General features: G+C 40.3%; 1 protein-coding gene and 1 long non-coding RNA gene across 5 annotated transcripts in view; one reads left to right on the top strand and one right to left on the bottom strand.

Annotated features, from left to right (window-relative positions):
* CHRM3 (cholinergic receptor muscarinic 3) overlaps nt 1-17,773 on the top strand; it is a 527,319-nt gene that overhangs the window by 186,247 nt on the left and 323,299 nt on the right. The gene's annotated exons all lie outside the window — the stretch shown is intronic.
* On the bottom strand, nt 3,640-15,809 carry LOC123576413. 2 transcript variants are annotated; one of them, XR_006701372.1, is made up of 4 exons: nt 15,129-15,809; nt 14,777-14,916; nt 6,545-6,669; nt 3,640-6,227 (listed from the first exon to the last, which is right to left on the bottom strand). It is a non-coding gene; the product is annotated as an uncharacterized LOC123576413 (long non-coding RNA). The 2 variants fall into 2 exon arrangements; XR_006701371.1 differs by lacking the exon at nt 15,129-15,809 and having other exon boundaries at nt 14,777-15,104.

The following is a 17,773-nucleotide window of genomic DNA, read 5'->3' as shown; positions in this document are numbered from 1 at the left end:
ATGTATATACTATATATATATATATATATATATATATATGTTCACATTTGTTACACACAAGTTAAGAACTTTGATATGATTTTAACATGTGGAGGTGTTCAGTGAATGTGCTTCTTCGGATTGGCTTTTTTAGATGAACATCTCTCTCTGTTGGAACAGAGTTCCTTACCTCTAGGGCATTTCACTACCAAACATAGGCCATTGGGGTCATACTCTGAGCACTTGGCAGTGACCCAGGGACATGGCCCTTTACACAGACCTCACAGTACTCCAAAGTTGTGGTTTATCACCTTTTTTTTAACCCTCTCAAGATGGCCCTTGCTGTTCATTTTAATTAAGGATTGTTTGGTAAGAAATTATTATAGGAACCACGTAGTAACTCCACAGGACCTGTAGTTCTGTATGTGTGGTTTTGTTTCTCAAACGAGAATATTAGTAATGAGGAGGAAGAGGAATATGGTGAGGACTTACAATGAAAAAGGTACCTTTACCAAATAAACTGTACTGCTCAAAAAAAAGGTTCTTATTTAAATTTTAAAGCATTGTTATGAAGGAGATATGGTTATCTTTCTGTTTCAGAGGGAGAAATCAAAGCTTAGAGGGTTAGACGTTGCTTAACATCACACAACTAGTCAGTGGCAAGGATGGGATTTGAATCCAGGCCTGTCTGATACCAACACTCTCTTCTTAAGGAGAGTTACTGCTGAGACTTGCCTGTTTGTGCGTGCATGTGCATGTGTATATGCGTGTGCATGTGTGAGTGTGTGTATCAAATGCTTACTGAGTTTCCATTGGGTAAATATTTATTGAGCACCTGCAAAGCCAGACTCCCTGTACTGGTCACCCTGTACTGGTGGATACGGACATGATGAAGGCACAATCATTAACTGAACACAATTCACCATGGTTAACCATGTGTTGAGTGATCTGTGGGTGACCAGCTCTATGCTAATGCTTTAATTACATGATCTCATTTAAAGCTCACAGTAACCCTAAAAGTTAGGTAATATCCCATGCTATAGATGATGGAACTGAGGTTTAGGAGATTAAGTTAGGACGTTATTCAAGTTCAAGGCTTGGACTTAGGTTGCCTGATTCCAAAGCTTATGCATCTATTCTGTGTGTCTATTCACTTTGCTATTCTGTAAAGAAATTAGGAGAAACATTTTCATACTTTTCACTATATACAGTGCAGAGAAAATAAATTCTACGAATGATTTATAATATCTTTCTTTTTATCCTTTTTCATCTCTGCCATAATGTTGTCACAATAATATAAAAGCATACATAGAAGTGAATACATATAACTATCCAATATTTGTAGGACTTTTTAACCTAACCGCTTTGCAAGTAGATGTCACTTAAATAACTAAAATTTTGAATTTCTTGAGCGAGAGCACAGTAAAGGTAGATTGTGTGCTGAGTGAAACCATTTGTGTGCTACAAACATAGGATACTCTTGGGTAGTATAAATTATGCCAGCCTGCCAACCTTTATGACTTTTTCCTCTGTGCTCTAACTACCCTGAAAATGTCATACTAAAGAGGATTTAGACTGCACCATCAGCTTAGAGAATTAGCAGGCTTACTTTGCTAAAAACACTTATTTTTAATCAATATATTGTCTCATTCAAAAAAATGAACCATCTCTGTGTAAAATAAGGAGGTCCATAGTACTTACCTTTTTAGTGTTTGAGTTTTTTTTTTAAGTTTATTTATTTACTTTGAGAGACCGAGAGTGGGAGATGGGGCAGAGAGAGAGGGAGAAAGAGAATATCAAGCAGGCTCCACACTGTCAGTGCAGAGCCCGACACAGGTCTCGAACTCCGGCACCACAAGATCAAGACCTGAGCCAAAATCAAGAGTCGTCGGTCACTCAACCGACTGAGCCACCCAGGCGCCCGAGTATTTGAGTTATTTTATCACAAACTCCGTTTTCTACCTGTAGAATCATTGTTCACTCAAGTGGAAAATCTCCCAGTTGAGAGCCCATGCGCAGTGCGGCTTCGGTTACCAGCCACGTGCCCCTGGCTCTCAAACAATTTCTCTGGATAATAAAGATGTTCTGGGCTCCAGAATAGTACATCCTACATTTTATTGCACATCACCCCTTGCATTCTGCAGGCATCTCAAACATACCACCTCTCAGACTAAACATGCTTTCCCCCTCCAGCCTCTGAAATTCATCTCCCCAATGCCGTCCAAATCCATGCCATCATGGTCTGTCACCTGAGTTACTGAAACAGCACTGTAGCCTACCCCCTAACTAAGTCATTCCCCTCTAGAATCTGTTCTTTACACAGCAACTAATGGGAACCTTTAAAATCACATGGATCTTCCTGATGGGTTCAAGCTGTGAATTCTCTCAGAAGTCTTGAGTGTCTTCCATTGGGATCAAGTCCTATGGCTTTTATTTGATTTGCAAGACACCTTCTGATACCTTACCTGGCGAGCTCTCCAGAGTCCCCATAAGCCACTCTGTCTTTTCCTGCTACCTCTCGAGAGGCTGCATGTCTCTGGGCTTCTCTGGCATGAGAGCTCACTCACACCCACGCCTACACTCAAGCTGGCTCACTGGGCTGGCTAGCTTCTCCCCTGTCACCCTTTCAGTGAGCCTCTGCTCACTATGGACCATGTGACTTGCCCACACCACCACTCACCACACTTTAGTTCATAGTTCAGTGCCTATTTTTCCTGGGAGAGTGAAATTCTATGAGGGCAGGTCTCATGTATGAATGAACCATATGGAAACCAGTATGTTAATACTATTTGTAGTATTTTATATTAAATATGCATATGTATTTGTTTATAGCTTAATCATGAATGATTCATTGAGTTTATAAAACATGGAAGCAGTGGAATATATCATCAGTCTCAAAAATGCTTATATTTACTAAGTCTTACTGAATGCTAGGCATAAGAAAGAATGCATTTGTTCAAAAAGTATTTAGTAAATGCTCTGCTATGCCTCAGACTGTGCTAAATATAGCAGGTATAAGGCACAGTGTGTGTCTTCAAAGTTTTGGACAATGTAGTTGAGAAGATAGGACACAGACACAAAGAAATGGTAATGTAGGTCAATTTAGTATAGGGGTACTAAGTCTCAATATCTATTTTGACTGGTTAATTACTTAGCCAAGAATTACTTTGAAAGTAATTTCACAATTTTTGAATTGTTCTTCTCTCCCTTTCTCCTCCCTTTCACCCCCTTTTCTGAGCAGTAATGTAAGATTTATTTAATTCCTCTCATTTGGCATCATGACAGTATAAAGTCATCAGTGTAATCACCATAAGAGGACTTTGTTTTAATTTTTATCACCCAGCACATTTTTATTGTCAGAATGGTTACTAATCGTTCATTTTTATTTACTCTAGCTAGGGAAGTTTTGTAAAAATCTTGTGACTATTTAGAAAATAAAATGTTTGGGGCGCCTGGGTGACTCAGTCGGTTAAGCGTCCGACTTCGGCTCAGGTCATGATCTCATGGTTCGTGAGTTCGAGCCCCGCGTCGGGCTCTGTGCTGATGGCTCAGAACCTGGAGCCTGTTTCAGATTCTGTGTCTCCCTCTCTCTGACCCTCCCCCGTTCATGCTCTGTCTCTCTCTGTCTCAAAAATAAATAAACGTTAAAAAAAATTTTTTTTGAAAAGAAAAAAAATGTTTTAAATTATGGGTTCCCTCCTAGCCTGCTGCCCAATGGACACACCATAGACTCAAACCTTATGACTCCATGAAGATGAAGAAGCCTTGGGTAGTAGACAAGATCTGCTTCTGCCCTTGCCAACTGGCCCCAGAGCCCTCCTTCCCCCTCCCAGACCATGCTCAGCACCAGAATGTCAAAGCCAAGCTGTGTTTCTCTCAGGTTTGATTGGAATAGCCATCTGGGTAGCTGATATGGAAGACACAAAAATACTGATGATTAGTGTCTATTTCAAATTCTTGGGCTCTTGAGATTTTTAAAAATAACCATTATTTTGTAGTTTTGTTAAGCTTAATTGAAATATTTTAATAGTATGCTTCAGAGCCTCTAGAAGAAGAGAGAAGGTAAGGGTGAACGTGAAATCGTCTAAAAAAATGCTATGATATACATCAAATCGGAAGCTGCTGAGAGGGGTAAAGCCTTGTGTTGAGAAGAGAGTCAGGAAGATCTAGGTTTAGAGAATTCTCGTTCCTGTTCAGATTGAGCCCCACAAAGTGTCACCTGTAGTGACACCTTCTGTCCTCAGTTCAAGGTGCATTCCTCATAATTCGTTCAAAATGCCAGTTGGAAAAGTGTCTGTCGGTTGTGTGGGCATTGTGTTGACCAGCAATATGTAAGTTGTGTCTTCTCTGATAGTCTAGAAGCTCATTAAGACCTGGAATTCATATATCAGATATCAGTGTTATAATTCTAAGCTCAGATTATTTTGTGAACATTTGCACTTGGTTCTGGTTAGAATAATTCAAATAGGCCCATGACTTACAGCCATAAGAGGCGATAGTTCTTCATGAAATCAACCCAATAAAAGTTGAAAAATGACCTACATGATTGGAGACACAGTGTACATGTATAGATCTATGCATACTTTCAGTCATAAATTAACAGGAAAATGCCGAAAAACTTTGATACTAAAAGGATGATAAACTGGACATGTCATTTGAGTAAGAGTCACTGTGGCTCCTGTCTCGTGATTATCCAAATGTGTTGTCTGGGAGAAAAAAATAGGTGTTCAGGACCTTTGTGAGGGTCAACCGGCTGGTCAGGACTATAGGGTATTTTGTTTGGTGATAGGAGAAAGAGATTTGAAGCTGAGGTCAATAGGCAAAGATTTTGAGCAGCATACCTAACATTAGTAAAACAAAGACCAAGATGATTACAGGAAGATAAGATGTGATGTATTCATGGACTGGGACCTGGGCAGCCCTTAGTAGTTCGGAGGTATGTAGGAGAAACACCTTGCCTTTGATCATGTTGTCATCAAAAGCACCCATGTCAGCCTTTCCCTAAGCAGCAATATTCAAGAGTAAACGCTGAGCTCAATGGGTCCGGTGTAGCCTGCATCTAATGATCACATTTGAGGGTGGCTATAAATGCTTGGCAGGCCGATCTTTCCTGATTTGCAGGCTGAATGTTATGGAAGCCAGTGGAGAGTTGTAGTTCAAGAAGTCCTTGTACTTTAAGAGACAGAATATGAATTCTAAACGGCCACATCAAGATTAACTCAGTCTGTAAACTGGTCACCACTTCCTTTTAAATCTTGCACAGGATGCATGGAGAAAGGAAAAGAACTCAGTGTTCATGTGCCCTTGCTTCCACTCTAAAAAAAAGGTTTTCCTCTATGATGTCGGTTTTATTTATTATTCCCAGTTTCGAGATGGGAATAGTTAAGCCCAGGGGCACAGTCTTGCTAGGGGAACTCAGCTAATCAATCGTGATGCAAATCTTGATCTGACGAAGCAGCGTTCCATCCACTTTCCACCCTCCATGCTCCATAGGAATCATTTCTATCTAAACTGCTGTGCCTCAGGAAGTAGACAGGCCCAGAGACCCTGGTGTCTGTGAATTGATGTGATAAGATGTTTAGATTGTTCATAAAACAGTATCTGAGGCCAAGCCGAGTCGGAACTGATGGAAAGTTATATAGTTTTTTTTTGTTGCCATTTCTTAGTGGATTTCAGCCCTGGAATTACACCAAAGCCTATTAATATATAACTGTGGTCCACACAGGCACAAGGTCTTTATGCAAAAACTGCCGAGGTGAACTCGGACTGCAGTCTATTTTTTGCAGCATGGAAGTTTCTCAAAGCAAATGTCAGGGCTTTGGATACTCATACGAATCAAAACACAGGCAGAAATAAAATTATAGTTACCTCTTAGAACCAAAATTCAAGGCCAGAAAATAATCCCCTTCCCATTCTTCAATGTCTCAGGGAGATTATTCTTAAATTCGCTATTAATTTATTTAGAAATTATTCAGGTGTTCTTTGAGAAACACTTCAACGCTTTTCATTATATATTTTGGGATGTTATAAAGCAGATATGCTTCATGCTTCCTTCTTATTTCTGTGTGAAGATTATAACTTTGGCACTCAAGGAAAAAAAAATGTGCTAGGAGGCTTCTTAAATTTTTGGAGTAAGTTAAAATCATTTTCTTGCACTTTCTGAGATACATAATGAGCTACAGCCAGTTCTAGGATTGGTCCTGGAGGTTTGTGGTGCTGGTATATTGCCTCTTCTTTCTAGATTCTGTCTGGTAGACAGGAAGAGAAAAAGGAAGGTGAAAGCTTAAGTTTTATTTAGGGTGGATATTGGCATCTCCCAACACAGGTCTTTTTGGTGAAGTTGGATTTGAAAATATGGAGAAGTCTGGGGCTCCTACTAACTTCTGAGGGCTGTACCTTTCTGGGCTTGTAGAGAAAGCTTGGAGCATGTCCTCTCACCTGAACCAGGGGAGGATTGACCTCAGCTCTACCCACCACAGTCTGTCACAGGAAGACCAGAGTCAAGCCCCCGAGCTCGGTGTGACCCTCCAGGCCCTCCCTCTGGCAGGTGCGCCCTCAGCCTTACCCACAGGTGTCCAACGGAGCAGCCAGTTAGGTCCCGGTTGCTTCCTGCAGGGCTGTGACACTCACCACAGACTGACATGGATCGGAGGTCAGTTCCCACTTGAGCGGAGCGCTCAGCCCTCCGTCCTGTAAATACCATGCACCAGAGAGATTAGCCTCTTACCAGTCGGTTTACTGCTGCTCTTTCCTTTTGATGGAAAATATGGTGGAAAGTGAGATAGAAGGATCTCCTTCTCCTACTTCACCCCACCCCCAAACACACACACACACACACACACACACACACCCCAGAAAGAACTTTGCTTCTCATCAAGAAATTCCATCATTTACAGGCCAGGTTGGGACATGAGGAAGCAGAGGGTGGCCTTGGAGTCAGTACCCTGGGGAATTTTAAGCCAGCTATGCAATTAAAATAGTGAGGTTGGCAGAACTGTTTAAATTACCTACAGACACTAGTCTTTATTTTATTTTTCTGTTTATCTGCCTGTCTCTCTGCCCTACACTCCTCCCTTCCTCTCTCCATTTCTCTAACCCCTAAGCAGCAACAAAGTCATTTTTCCAGGGCTTAATTCAGGAATTATAGCCACAGTTACAAAAGCGTGTTCTGGCAAAGAGAAACATTTTCTGAGATTCATTTATAAAGAAACTTTCTCTGGGGCTAAGCAACAAAAGAAGCTTCATATTGGCTTAAATTTGACATATCTGATCCACCAATATAGCTTTCTCACAGGTGCTAAGTATACTTTTAGTAGACCGGTAAAACAAACTTCTACATTCTGGTTTTATTTTTCCATTTTTACTTAAGTACAAAGGTCTCTTGAAGTTTGGTTTTTGAACATTCTATTAGACCCATAGACGAGCCACACATCTCTGCTCTCTTAATGCAAACCATGTGGCATGTTTTTAATTCTATGTGAATACTGCATAAAAACTTTTGAATACATTATGCCATTTTCTAATTTTAAACAAACTTGATTTAAGCATGTATGCAGATTGGTTCATTTGCTAGTTAGAATACCATTCCTGTAGCTCCCAAGGAGTGGATGAGCCTGGGGACAATATTTATGAAACTGTAATCTAGAATATTGATCAGCCCTCACACTGTCTGGTTGAAACTGGTCTTTGGAGATGAAGGTCCTTCGTCTGGAAGTGCTTATATACCATATGGAGGTATTTTTATTATCCTTAACAGAGTGTTGTCTCTAGAATTCATAGACCTCCAATAGGTAGCATAGTGCATAGTATGAGAGAAGCTCAGTAAGCAATTATTGACTGAGTAAAGGATCATCTGTTCGATGTGTGGCTATAATCAGACCCCCACTAGGAGTGTTCAGTCGTGTCTTTTCACTTTCCATTTTCAGATGTTCTATTGCAGGGCGTGAGTAGACAATCATCTTACTTTTGCGAACAAAGGATGATTTTGAAAATCAAAAGGAAAATAAAAGGAAAAAATCAAAAGGAAAATAAAAGGAAAGGCACTGAGATACTTAAAAAAATACATATATATATTTTTAGCTCTCTTGTGCTCGTCATGCTCTGCGACAGAGGAAGCAGAAGGCCAGCAGTGTACAAGCTGGGGGAAATGCTTCTTATAACAGCATTTTACAAAAAAGAAAACACAAACAAACAAACATACAGGCTTTAGCTGTGTAGAGAAGTGGATTGCATATACCCACATGTATACGATAGTTCACAAGTGCCCGTACAACTTTGTAGAAAAGGAAATGGGTTTAGAAAGCCATCATAGACCTTCAGGTGTTACAAAAAAGCAAAACACGTACTTTATTGAGTATTTGAAGCACCATTATAAGAGAACCAAACAGTGTATTAACTTACGAATAGTTAATGTACTGATTTCAATGAGGAACCAAATTTAGTATCTACTAACTCACTCAACTGAGTGAAAATAGCCTCCTACATTTGTAGACCTCTCTCTGCCAAAGATGATTCAAGGTACCAAATGCAAGCACCGTTCATGAAAAAAAAATCATATATTAGTACATGAAAATTACATAAAACTATGTATTTCTGACTTTGTGTCTGAAGTTCTATAGAAGTCCCTGTGAAGTCCATGACTTCAGAAGTAAGACCATTCATTTACAAGTGCCATAAAATACCTTAGTGATAAATATAAAATAATAGGGTCTGATTTTTATATGAAAACCCACATTTTAGGCATCACTAATTTTTTTTTAAATCTTCTATTATTTTATGTTTCTCTCTGAGGCATGTTATAATATTTGTATGTAAATGGCCTTAGACCTAAATTCGGGTGTGATGGATCCACAAGACTCAAGGTCACCTTCATAGATTATCTGGTCTGTCTGACTCGCTTCCTCAGGTCAAGCAGTGGCCTTGTCCCTAAGGATCTCAAGCTCAGTCAGAGATGCTGAATGTTTGTAGATGAAATGACTGATTCCTTTTACCTCATACTTTGCCTTCAGTTCATTCAGTGATTTATTAAGTCAATCATTAAAAATCTAGGGGAGGCTGGGTGGCTCAGTTGGTTAAGCATCCGACCTCAGCTCAGGTCATAATTCCATGGTTTGTGAGTTTGAGCCCCGCATCGGGCTCTGTGCCGACAGCTCAGAGCCTGGAGCCTGCTTCAGATTCTGTGTCTCCCTCTCTCTCTGCCTCTCCCCCGCTCGTGCTCTCTCTTTCTCTCTCTCTCTCTCGCTCTCAAAAATAAATAAACATTTAAAAAAAAATCTTTCAAATGCCCATTGTACATCTAGGGATTTCAAGACCAATACAATATCCCCAAGACCTCACAGTTGAGCATAAAAAGTAGACCAATGGGCAAAATGGGCAATACATCTTACCAGTATTATGACCTACATATAAAACAAGATACATTTGGGACACAAAGAAAGGGTGGCCAATTCTCCTTGAGACAGGGATACAAGTTTACTTAAAGAACTATGTTTTAACCATTTTGCATAAGATGAAACTTTATAATAAAAAAAATGTCTTTAGGGGTGCCTAGGTGTCTCAGTGGGTTGAGTGTCCAACTCTTGGTTTCATCTCAGGTCATGACCTCACGGTTCTTGAGTTCAAGCCCCGTGTCAAGTTCTGTGCTAACAACATGGAGTCTGCTTGGGATTCTCTCTCCCCACCTCTCTCTCTTTCTGCTCCTCCCCTGCTCTGTCTTAAATAAACTTTAAAAAAATGTCTGGATAATTTCATTTTTTACAAAGCAGAGACCAAAAACTTTCCCTGTATCTATTCTGCCTCTCTGACCCTTCTTTTAAGAAATTCTTTATATCTTACTAAAATTTTTCAGGATGCATTTTTAACTTGAAGTTCCTTAGTTTCTCCAGGGAAGATGGAAAACTGCTGATTGGTATCCCTTATTTAGCAATCTGAATTTTTGGCAGGCTGAATTTGAATTGCTGGATGAAAACCAAAAAGATTAAATATAACAGGAATAAACATAAAATCCTATATTTAAATTAAAAATGTTATCACAGATAAAAGACAGGAGAAGCACTGACTTAAATGAAAAGGTCTGAAGATTTTAGCTGACCGCAAACTTCAGTATAAGCCCATTGTAAGATGTAGCTGCTGAAATCCCAACTCAACCTCTTGTCCACAGTTACTGTTGATGGAAACAGGCTTCATATCACAGTAAGTATTAAGCCCATTATCCCAGGCACTGGTCAGAGCACAGCTGGAAAATAATCCATTTGGTTCTGTGTGTCACATTTAAAATAACAGAAAACCTGAAAGCTCTGTATGGAGAAGACCTCCCCGCGTATATCTCTGGAGTAACCTTGGCCTCCATCTTGAATTTCAGTTTCAACCAACTGCCAAGCTTCTGAGTGTGTAGCATCTCGTACTACCCAGTGATACATGGCCTGGTTTGTAACTGTAACAACTCTCCATTGTTCAGTCAGTTCTTCACTCCCAGCAATTTTCAGTCCCTTCTCTAAAACTGAATCACTCTTCCTTCCCTGTGACACACTCCTCTCCTTCTAAGGCATGCATCCATTTTAGACACCACTGCTCTAACATCCACCCAGATGGAAAATGTGGTGGTTGTTGTTTTAAAAACACTTTCCCCTGGGCCTCTGCTTTTCTGATATCCCCCGGTCCCCGAGACAGGCGGCTTACACACCTCACTGTCTTGCCCATAGTGTTAATCATCCTGTTCTTTTGTCTCCAATAGATAGTTCACGGCAGAGGTGAAAGAATATGGTTATACCATCTTAGTGGGAGAAAACAGAGACTTATATTTACTACTTAAGATGTGTTATTTCTTTTCATTTTAAAGTGCCGTAGCAACATTTACCATGCTAGTCTTTATTGAAACAAATGAACAGAAAGATTACTCTGAATGAATATTCTGGAGTTTTCATAACCTCTTAAGTAAATGTATGGACCATCAGCTCTGAGTTCAGAATAAATAAACATTAAATTTTTTTTAATTAAACAAAAAGAAAAAGAAAATTTATTCTCAGAAAGCATCATTGCAGTGAAGAGGTTTTGGCCTTTTTCTCGCAAAAATATAGCTAATCTAGAAACGTGCTCTTTAGGGGCGCCTGGGTGGCGCAGTCGGTTAAGCGTCCGACTTCAGCCAGGTCACGATCTCGCGGTCCGTGAGTTTGACCCCCGCGTCGGGCTCTGGGCTGATGGCTCGGAGCCTGGAGCCTGTTTCCGATTCTGTGTCTCCCTCTCTCTCTGCCCCTCCCCCGTTCATGCTCTGTCTCTCTCTGTCCCAAAAATGAATAAAAAAAAAAGTTGAAGAAAAAAAAAATTTTTTTAATAGAAACGTGCTCTTTATAATTATCTGAGCACAAAGTGATCTACCATGATTGATTGACCTTAAAACTAACATTTTATTCTTCATCCATAATATACCTGCCATTTTTTTTCCTTACCAGAAATTGTCAAGTTTTTTGTTTTTGTTTGTGTTTGGATCTTCATTCTAATGCCTGAAGGCCTTGATTTCTCCTTTGGTCTCCAAAATCGGTTTGGGTGTCAAACAAAAGTAATAATTGAATTTGCTTGAGTTATTTCTTACTTTAGTCCATTCCTTTAAAAACATAATAAAGCTCATATATTTTATTTCATTTGCCTGAGATCAATTCTATGATCTGTTTAGTAGGTTGTTATAATTCAATATTGAATTCATACCTAGGAAAACTGTGTTAACTTATATTAGAAAGTATAATAACTATGTTAATATCAGTAGCTGCCCCCGCCTTTTCCCCTGTCCATTTTCAAAGACAAATGGCCAGGTTTTTTATCTGTTCTCTTACTTCTGTTGATTTCTCTCAAAGAGTGTACTTATGGACCAACTTCTATGCAGAAGGTAACAATTTCAAACCTGTTGCCTCTTTGTAAACTCATCCAAGAGAATATACACACTTCTTTATCAGGCTCAGAATTTTACCAGAAGCACAACCTGCAGTGATTTGAGGTTGAAGACGAAGAACACTATGACTAGGCCAGCAAAGTAGCATTTCTCCACCAGAAGATACAGTGTCAAACACTCAGGGAACCGCCAGCTTAAGCAAGCATCACTGAAAGGGAGACCTTCATCCAGGCCCAAGGAAAGCAGAAGTCATTAATGCATCTGATATATCACCACAGTTGATTATAATCTCGTTCAAAAGCAATCCTTAGCACCTATAATCCTTACTTAGCGGCACTTGCCATTAAGTTGTAAATAAATCTTCAGAATTGTAATTAAACCCTGATGTTCAAATCCACTGATAAGCAAGTTCCTCATTTACTGCTCTATATAACCACTTTAATTGTGCTCTTAGGTATTTTCCATATTATTAATATGTTTCCCCCTTTTAAGCCGTATTAACAGTTATCCAGGCACAGGATGTGTCAGAAAGTATTGTAAAACACGTAAGTGGATCAGCTTTTTCTCCCTTTTCATGTCTAAATTATTTTTGCCAGGCACAAATTATTTCTGCATTCTGTGTTATGATATAACTTGATATGATTAGCTTTAACGTTTGGAAATCAGAGGTCACCTGGGTGGCTCAGTCAGTTGAGCGTCTGACTTCGCCTCAGGTCATGATCTCACAGTTTGTGAGTTCGAGCACCCCATCGGGCTTACTGCTGTCAGCACAGACCCCACTTCAGCTCCTCTGCCCCCCTCTCCCTGCCCCTCCCCCCACTTGCACTCTCCCCCAAAATAAACAAATATTTAAAAAAGAAAAGAAAATATTTGGAAATCAGAAGCAAAGGACTTTTCAATATGACTCATTTGATTTACAAGCACGGGAATAAAAAGTACATTTCTAAAACCAGACGAATTTGATAAGCACAGTTGTACTACTTGGGGAGTTTGTTGACTTTTGTTTAAGGAGACTAAAAGTGGTAGCAACAAAGCTTTTCCCCAAATGGTTGGATTTTCTATATTTGGTATGGATCGTGAGATGCATTGGCAAAGAATACATTTTGCAAGATGTTTGTGTTTATAAGAAGCAGTGTTTGTATCTATACGGGCACATCTCTGTTGTGAATATTAGCAGTGGTACTGTTGTACCTGTGAATTTACTGTTGCAAAATCAACTTGTCATTGGTGTCAAGGTTCACTTAAGTTCAACTCAGTGTTTCAGACTTTTAAGGTGTTTTGAGAATGTATAACTTCAGATACATTTGTGGCCGTTTCTCAGTTTGAGCAAATCCTCACTGTTTCAATTTCAGTAGATAGAATTCCAGTAGCTTTTAAGAAAGACTTTTAAGAAAGGAAATAGTATTATTTTTAAAAAATTTTTTTTAACGTGGGGCGCCTGGGTGGCACAGTCGGTTAAGCGTCCGACTTCAGCCAGGTCACGATCTCGCGGTCCGTGAGTTCAAGCCCCGCGTCGGGCTCTGGGCTGATGGCTCAGAGCCTGGAGCCTGTTTCCGATTCTGTGTCTCCCTCTCTCTCTGCCCCTCCCCCGTTCATGCTCTGTCTCTCTCTGTCCCAAAAATAAATAAACGTTGAAAAAAAAAATAATAAAATAAAAAAATTTTTTTAACTTTTATTTATTTTTGAGACAGAGAGAGACAGAGCATGAACGGGGGAGGGTCAGAGAGAGGTAGACACAGAATCTGAAACAGGCTCCAGGCTCTGAGCTGTCCGCACAGAGCCCGACGCGGGGCTCGAACTCACGGACCATGAGATCATGACCTGAGCCGAAGTCGGCCGCCCAGTCGACTGAGCCACCCAGGCGCCCCAGGAAATAGTATTATTTGGATAACTGAGAGAAGAGTATGTCTTCAGAAATATCTCCCATAACTTAAGGTATTCAACTGGACTTCTACTATCTTAATCATTTATTTATATTTTTATAAGGCACAAAACCATTGGATTTATTTAAGTATTTGAAAACCATGTATTTCCAAGATGTTTTGTTCAATCAGAGCATCTCTTTTTTTCTTTCTTTCTTTCTTTCTTTCTTTCTTTCTTTCTTTCTTTCTTTCTTTCTTTCTTTCAGAGAGAGCCAGCATGAGTGGGGAGGGGTAGAAGGAGGGAGAGAAAATCTTAAGGAGCCTCCATGCCCAACATGGAGCCTGATGCGGGGCTCGATTTCACAACCGTGAGACCACGACCTGAGCCCAAATCAAGAGTCAGACACTTAATTGTCTGAGCCACCCAGCCGCCCTGGTTGTAGCATTTTCTAAACTTCCCTTTTCAGTTCTCTAATGCTCTGAACATTGTAAGCTTTTGAAACAATGTTTAATGTTTATCCATTTGGGTGGCAGAGATTAGAATTTTCTTTAGACAAACAAATCTAAATCTATTTTAACCATTTTACTCTAAAATGGCCAAGTTAGTGCCAGGGTGTTTGAAAATTGAATTGTGTACCAGGGGAAATATGTTCTGATATAAACGTCAATGCCAAAATGTACTACTATATTCTTCTACTTTCTATTTCCTTAATTTTAGAGTTGGTTTTTAGAATACTGAAAGTCTTTACAAGTAGTCCCATGATTTTGAATACTAAGTTATACCAGTCTGTTGTACTATATGTGACTCATGTTATGTTTAGGAAACAGAACGTTGCCTAAAACATTCAGTGCCTTTATACTAAGAATCAGTGTTAGTTCATGCTTCTTAGTTTTAATTAGAAAAAAAAAAATCCTCCTTAAAGTATATTTCACCTGGCTGGATTTACAAAATTCAAAGTTTGAAATTTTTTATGTGGGCTGTTTTTTCCATCTCTCGTTTCACTAGACTGTGAGAAGTCGCAGAGAAATAAAACAATGTTGAGATAATTCCTACCTTCTTCTTCATTCTTTAAATTCAGTAATTTTCCATCTCTGATTCTACATGAAAAGCGTTCGCAGTTCCTGGGACATTTCAGCTGTTGACACTTTAGGAACTTCCAACTCTGTGTAGGTGTTTTCAAGTAAATTTGAAACCTGGAGGTGGAAAAAAAGCCATATGTCCCTAAAAGTTTTATTTTATTTTTTTGAGTGAAAGAATTGTTGCCAATATGAGAGACAGTCAGCAGCTCGTACGTAAGGAAGGTCGCTAAGAGAACTGAAGTAGAATGTCTATTGTTTAAAAAATTCTGAGCAAAAGTAACAAACTCAGAGAATACGACACGTTAAAAAAAAAAAAAGCTGCATACCAAACTATGCTGTTTCTTCTTCGTGGATAAAAATTGTACTCTCAAAGACAAGTGTATCCCCTGATAAATTTTAATTTCAATTAAGAAGTTGATTGATCGTAAATCGGAAGATGGACCCAGCCCGAGTCATCCCATTCTGAGAAGAATCCTTTCTTGCAACAGAACAGTGCACACGCCGCTGTTCCAGAATGTGAAGCAGTCTCCGAGGAAACGGATGTCATCTCCGTTGCTGATTTTTTAAAGAGATTAAAATTTAATGGATAAGAGGCCCCTAAATGGTTTGTCTTTGAGTGTCGGCACATATATACAGATACTTTGTGTGAGTGTAAGTGCTGCACAAGTGACCGGAATTTTTTTTGAAACAAGATTCAGGACAGAGAAAGCAAAAGAGGCTTCATTTCACTCTGTGCTTCTCTAGGAGGGAGTGAGGGGGAATCCAAGAACACGAACCTTTTCACAAAGAAATGAGCTAGGTTCTGATTTTCCAGATAGCTCACGGTTTAAACAGAGGAGTCAAAACACAACAATAAAATAAAGTAAACACAACTGAGTAAATAAAATCAAACCAAGAGACTTTATGGATGAAAATTCAACTATAATTCACTTCGGTTTATTTGGGGGGAGGGAGTGGGATATTCCTGTCTTTCATCCTCCTGCCATCTTGTTATCATCACCAAAATGCATCCTGGGACATTTCCTATGAGTGGACACCCTGCCCTTCCGTGATTCCAACGTTTTGATTTTTTGTGTGTGTTACAGAAAAATAATGGCACGTTCAGTTTCGTTTCACTGGCTTTATCAAGAGGGTGATGTATTTCAGAAAGCTAAAATGACATACGATAAAACTACCATCAGTAGCTGACCTGTAGCAGATTCTGATCTAGTGGGGTGTTTTGTTGGTTTTTTTTTTTTTTTTCATGACATGACTGAAGTTCCGTTTCTCATCATAATTTGTTTCTAGCTGATACCTTTTGATTTGTTCTTTTTCATGTCCTGTGAAAATCAAGGCAAGGGATTGTAGTGTTGACTTGTGTTTATTCACCCAACTGTCCCTCACCTCACTTCGAGCAGAGAGCCATTTATACTTTAGCATTTCCTTACGTCTCCTTCTGTTTGTGTATTTTTTTTTCAGTCAGTAGCATCTCGGGTCTTCTTTAAAAGCCTAAACTTGTTGATGGGGTTTTTGCTACTGTAGGTCTCTGAGGGCAATGGGAAGAGAGCACAAATGATTTGCCAGAGCCTCCCCTGCCCCTGAAATACAACGTTGAGAGCTGGGATCTCTGAGCAGAGGGGTCCCTTGAGTAATTCAGTGGCATTGCCTGGGGACACAGCAAGACTTCCGAGGATGCTCTAGCAGGAGGCTGGACTCAGACCTGGGTTCTTAATTGTAAAATCAATTTCTGTACCTCATCATGGCACAGAGCCAGGGGCTCTGAAGGCAAAAGCCAGTGTGGACAGCAGGCAGGACTCAGAGGCGGGGGGCGAGGGGCTCCCTCACGCTTTGGTTCTATGGGAGACATCAGGACCTTGGAAAGGCCCCAGTCATCATTGAGATTGGTATGGTTGTGTTACTGTTATTGCTTGAATTTCCCTGCTGGGCTTGCAGGATCAGCTGGATCTTTGTTGAGCCAAAGAAAATAAGAAGTGTGTTTTCCTTGGCTTCTTTGCATCTTGAATGTGCCCTGAGATACATCCGTACACAGTACCTTTGTGTTCTTCGGAAACTGGTATCATGAAAAGGTTGCTGACCGAGCACTCGGGAGACGGATTCTCAGCCTCTCGTCTCGGCTCTGTCTTTCGATCGCACCTTTGTCTCAGGAGAACACGACACATACGTGACTCCGAAACTCTGTTTAGGTTGAAGTGGCATTAAACCAAGATGCTTCATCCATGCCCCCCAATTTAAAATTTTTTTTTATGTTTATTTATTTCTGAGACAGAGAGAGACAGAGCATGAGTGCGGGAGGGACAGAGAGAGAGGGAGACACAGAATCCGAAGCAGGCTCCAGGCTCTGAGCCGTCAGCACAGAGCCCGACGCGGGGCTCGAACTCACAAACCGTGAGATCATGATCTGAGCTGAAGTCGGTTAAGCGTCCGACTTCAGCCAGGTCATGATCTTGCGGTCCGTGAGTTCGAGCCCCGCGTCGGGCTCTGGGCTGATGGCTCAGAGCCTGGAGCCTGTTTCCAATTCTGTGTCTCCCTCTCTCTCTGCCCCTCCCCCGTTCATGCTCTGTCTCTCTCTGTCCCAAAAATAAATAAACGTTGGGAAAAAAAATAAAAAATAAATAAAAATAAAGGTGGGACTGCTGAATTAAAGGTTCCCGATTTAAGGATAAGGCACAACTGTGGTTCAAAGAGCGAGTGGAGTCACTGGTCAATCAGAGCCGGGTTCACACCTGACTCGTTTGGGGAAGCAGTGACGAAGGTTTCAGTGTTTCAAACTTTCTTTGAGTTTCCTGATTCTGAAAGTCTATAAACTGTTCTGAACCAAATTTTCTCCTTTGCACACCAACGTGCTTCTTGCCTTTCTCCCTCTCCTCTCTCTCTTTTTCCAAAGTGGAGAGTATGGGCTCTGGAGCGGGAATAGGTGAGACTACGGACTAATTGTGCTCCCCTCATCCCCACTGGCCCCCAGCCCCAGCCC

This window comes from Leopardus geoffroyi, chromosome D2, assembly GCF_018350155.1.
Source record: "Leopardus geoffroyi isolate Oge1 chromosome D2, O.geoffroyi_Oge1_pat1.0, whole genome shotgun sequence".
Taxonomy (NCBI): domain Eukaryota; kingdom Metazoa; phylum Chordata; class Mammalia; order Carnivora; family Felidae; genus Leopardus; species Leopardus geoffroyi.
This window is presented reverse-complemented; position numbering and strand designations above follow the sequence as displayed.